The sequence below is a fragment of the Dipodomys ordii genome, unplaced genomic scaffold (assembly GCF_000151885.1).
Source record: "Dipodomys ordii isolate 6190 unplaced genomic scaffold, Dord_2.0 Scaffold5, whole genome shotgun sequence".
Classification (NCBI taxonomy): Eukaryota; Metazoa; Chordata; class Mammalia; order Rodentia; family Heteromyidae; genus Dipodomys; species Dipodomys ordii.
The window spans coordinates 12,072,171-12,077,267 of NW_012267221.1; the positions used below are offsets into that span (position 1 = coordinate 12,072,171).

At 45.3% G+C, this 5,097-nt stretch overlaps 1 pseudogene; it reads left to right on the plus strand.

Moving 5' to 3' along the window:
• Positions 1 to 3,921: 3,921 nt before the first annotated feature.
• On the plus strand, positions 3,922 to 4,217 carry LOC105995018 (annotated as a pseudogene).
• Positions 4,218 to 5,097: the final 880 nt, after the last annotated feature.

The following is a 5,097-nucleotide window of genomic DNA, read 5'->3' on the forward strand; positions in this document are numbered from 1 at the left end:
TGGATCTTACAGGTACTTCCCCAATGCCAAGATGCCAAGAATTTAAAGGATTCCATGGGTCCCCCAGGAGCCATCTGGGAAGTCAAACAAGTAGGTGCATGGTAAGGAGTTTTACTTCCATCCAACTGCCCAGAGCACCCCTTGACTATCAGAATAGAGGAGGATGCCTCTATGTGGACTTTCTCTGACCTTAGAGCTAGTAAACCACTGGCTCAAGACAACTGCTCCTATCTGGTCACTCTGTCACCTCCTGCTTAGAGAAATTCAATACCTATCAGGTAAATCCCAGAATTCCTACTGAGGCCCATTTGGTGCCATCTCCTTTAGCTGCCCTGGCCCCCATCTAAAACAGCACCCTATCCACTTTTGTTTCTATACCTGTACTAAAGCACCTGTTGTTATCTGGCATGGTATTGCATGTTTGTTCATTCATTTACTGTGTCTTTATATACTAGGATTATGAGAATTAGAGTGTGATCTGTGTCCTGGCTGTTCCACCTCCAAGCTCCCAGTAGAGTGCCTGATACAGGGAAGGCAACAATTACGTATTTAGTGAGCTCTCTGCAGACTTGTCTAGGCAAAGACCTTCCAGCCCTAACTCATGCTGTCCCCTGTTCCATCTCTACCCACCCTGACCAAATTCATGGTTCAACCATCCCTAGCCTCCAACAGCTCCAATGGTATTATCTAACTTATGATCAAAGGACCCTCAACCACGGGATGCCTTTCCTTCCATCTCTGCTGTTGTAACTTTTCCTTTCAAGTCTCTGTCCCTACCTGAAGCACGCTGCCCTTCCTGCTGTCCAGAGTTTATTGCTCTCTTGTGCTTCTCGTAGCTCCTCTTCCCTCCCCTCCTGCTCTGTCTGGGCACACAGGGCGCAGCTAGATCAGGGACAGTGACAGGGTGTGCTCTGTGACAGGTGAAGTCAGAACTTGGAGGAAGGGGTAGTGGATAAGGAGGCAACTCCTTCCCTCCTTTTATTTATTTACTTCTTTGTTTTATTGTTTCTGAGTCCAACACTTCTGAAAGTGCATCCTGGTGACTCTGACCCTGGGTGTGGGTTGAGGGAGGTGCTTCTTTCTGGGGTGTCTTGATCATATTAGGTGTTGTGAGGTCCCTCTATTTTTTTGACTACAGAGCCTGTTTGTCCCTGAACTGAGTGCCTATTCATGTTCTAAAAAAATCCCTGATCCTACAGAGTATAATTGTACAAGACTTCCCTGTATGGATGAGCCAGGCGTGCAAGATGTGTGGAAACAGGCTCAGGAATGAGCTTCAGGCATTACACACATGCAAGGATCTATAAGGAGGGAGTGGTAGCCAGCAGCAGGAAAACACAGAATAGGGGAAGGGTCAGCTGGGCTGGGCATGTGCTCCTCTGGCATCCACTAGGAAGGTATTTCCAAAAGTTCCATTCAAATGGAGGAAAACAAGGTTCAGCCAGGCCAAAAGTCTTGCTGAATTATTAAATGGTGAGAGGAATGTTTCAAATCCAGGTGATGGGAGACTGTCCTTAGGCAGACCTCTTTTAGCTACTCTACTCTAGGAGTACATGCCACAGGGACCTCCCTGCAAGTCAGACTTGGATGGACCTTTCCTAAGGAAAGTAGTGCTCACTGTGAACACACATCATCTCATTTAAAACCCCCTGTCATTGGATAACACAGGAATTGTAATCAATGTCCAAGTTCCTCTGGTAGTGAGAGGCCTATCTCAGTGTTGTCTGTCATGGGGGCAGGGAGAGGGTTTGGAACTAGCACTCCTGCAAGAAATTCCATGCCCAGAGGAAAGATGGGTCCCCTGAAGAACCCTGATGCCAGAAAAATGATGCTTCCCAGGTGACAGTAAGTGGCCCACAACCAGCCCCACCCATGCTGATTTCCTAGTTTTTATGAACTATTTTCCCTAAATTCTAACACTGGCAGTGTTAGAGTATAGAGATAGATTAAGACTTTCTCTGCAGTTTAGTCTAAAACTTTGTAAAAATTAATTTCCCTCTCTCATGTTTTTCTCATGTGTGGACCCCAAGCAGGGGCTCTGGTATGCTTCCATCAGCAAGAGAGCTCAAAGATGCTGCCAGGACTCATTGCACCTTTCTGACCACTTGTTAAGGCTTCCAGATGGTGGCTTCTTTGCAGCAACTCCTTGGAGAAACCTGAGGAAGGGCTGAGGGTCAGGAGAGGCCCCTGGACTGCTTGTCGCCTACAATCAGCTGTATGTGTAGAGAGAGAGAGAGGGCAGCATTTGCCAAGGTACCCATACATCAAGAACTTTCCTTTCCTCTTCCTAAAGAGGCTATGAGGCCAGGAATGAAAGACTAAATGAATGTGTCACCTGCCATTCAGGTGACAATTGTTGATTATCAAAGACTCCTGGAAACCATGCAACCTACATGTTTTTGGGCTTGGTTTGCATTGTGTAATATAACTTTTTCCAGGTCTTTCCATTTTTTTTTTATGAATGGGGCAATGTCAGTCTTTCTGGGTTGGTTCCATATCTTAGGTATGGTAAATAATACTGCAACAAACATGATTGTATTGGTAGCTTGAGTATCATTTGTAATAACTAGAATATGTCTATGAGATTCTCAGCAGGGGATCACAATAGCCCATTTGCTAAGAGCATAGGACCATATATAATGAAGCATATCAACATGAACACCAAGAACTGGAAACAAGAGGCTCTTATTACATTCCGTATGCAGTCATTTTTCTTTTTTCTTTTCTTTTCTGTACCCTTTGCCTTGTATATGTTTGTCTGATCCATGGAAAGAGAATCACAGAAACAGCAGGAGAAAGGATGAACTAATGCAACAATGATACTCGCTAAACACTATGTAGGAAATGAACTTTACAACTTGGGGGACTGGTAAGCAGAAGAAAATGAGGGACGGGTGTAACAGTGTTTAAAACAAAATGTACTCATTACCTTACTTATATAATTGTAACCTCCCATTCATCGCCTTTACAATAAAGATCTCTCTCTCTCTCTCTAGCTAGCTAGCTAAAACAGACTTCTGGAGAAAGAGGACCTGCTGAGCTGAGGAATGAATACCTGCTGCACCCACCAAAGAGCAGAATCTTTTTGGAAGCTGCAGTAGGCTCATTCTCCCCAAGCACACAAGCAGGTATAGAAATGAGAAGGAGGGACAGGACCAAAGGCACTCCTGTTCCTCTCTCGCAAGAATGGTGCTGGAAGACCTGGCTGTCCCTGTCAGGGCTGACAGGAGAGAGGTAGGGTTCTGATATACTTTGTCCCCTAAGGGTTTTGTGTGGAAGTTTGGTCTCCAGTGGCAAGGTGTTGACAGATGGGGTCCAGTAGGAAATAATTGTGCCTAGGGCTCTTTATGGAAGGGATTAATGGACTAGTTCTCAGTGGACTGCTTATTGAATGTGCACATGTTGGTTGTTATAAAGGGAGTCCATTCCCTTTGGCCTCTATCACCAGGGGACCCCTCTCTCTCTTTCTCCTTTCCTTTTGTGCTCTTCTCACCTAGACCAAGTTTTGGTGTGATCCGTCATGTGACATCTCACGAGAACCTCATCTGATCCTTGGCTTCCAGCCTCCAAAATCATAAACCAAAATCAGCCTCTTTATCTTTATAAAATACCATTTTCAGTTCCTTGGGTCTGCGTCTGGAGCACTGAGGCTATGGGAGGGCAGTACTATCCATGTGTCCAGTCCACAGACAGGAGCAGTTGTGCAGGAGAAAGCAGCTCTCACGAATCTGCCTCCTCCTGAGTAAGCCCCTGAAAGGGGTGTGGGACAGGTCCCCTTGCCTGTCCTTCTCCACTCTAGGCTTCCAACATCAGCTGCATCTTTTTCAGCTGAGGAAATGTCAACTGTGATTCATTGGGAAATAACTGAACCCTGTGAGTAAGACCTGGAAATTTCGCTCTTTGATCTTGGCAGCAGAGGCAAGATGACGAAGGGAAAGTCATCCTTTGGAAAGTGTTGCAATAAGACGCACACATTGTGCCACCGCTGTGGTTCTAAGGCCTACCACCTTCAGAAGTCGATGTGTGGCAAATGTGGCTACCCTGCAAAATGCAAGAGAAAGGATAACTGTTGTGCCAAGACCAAGAGATGAAATACTACGAGGTCAGGTCAGATGAGGCACCTAAAAATTGTCTATCGTAGATTCAGGCATGGATTCTGTGAAGGATCAACCCCTAAACCCAAGAGAGCAGCTGTTGCAGCATCCGGTTCATCTTGAGAATTTAAAAGATTAGCCATACAATAAATGTTCTGGTGGACCTGGAAATTACTTCCTAGGAACCTCTGAGGGAAAGCCCCAGAGCCTGAGACTCCTTTGGAGACTCCTGGGTCTGAAGGAGCATCTTAGTGAAGTTGGGTTGAGGCCACAGCAGTGGTGGTAGCTTTGAAGGTACCATGCAGAGTGAGAAAAAGCTAGCCTAGCTGATATGACCTACAATTCTACCTTTTTCCATGCTGTTTTGAGCTTCCAGTTTTCCCACTGTACAATTCACATAATTCAGTTTTGTTTTCAAAATCATATGAAACGCATGCGTGTTGACTCTAAACTTGAAGTGCTATTAGCACTCGTAATTGTTAGCTGTTTCATTGTGAAATCATTTTAGTCTGAATTGAGTCACAGGTCAGGCCCCAGGTCAATGCAGGATTCTAGCAGAAACCTTGTTTTCAAATGTTGCCTTAAAGACTGGCTGTTTTTCAAAGAACCTAAAATATATGAAGATTTATTAGGTGCTACTGTTGAGAGGCATAGAAAGGAAATGTCACAGCTCTTGATCTTGAGCAGTTCAGAGACCTATAAGGACAACAGACTTGTAGACAGATATTATCTCTGACTTTCACAAAGTTCAGTCCAAACCTGTGGCAGCAGGGAATGGATAAGTGGGATGAAGGGAAGGTGGTGAGGGAGAAAGTGGGGCTGAGGTGGGATTCTGATCGTCTGGTATAATGCAGTCTGTAATGTGGATATGGGCCAGAGGTGGTCCCTGGAAAGCTAGAGATGGCTTCTCGGGGTTCCAAATATTGGTGGAAGATTACAGCACAAGCCCTCACACACACAGCTCCCTGAAATAAAGGAAACTACAAGAATTCTGTCTTAGGGC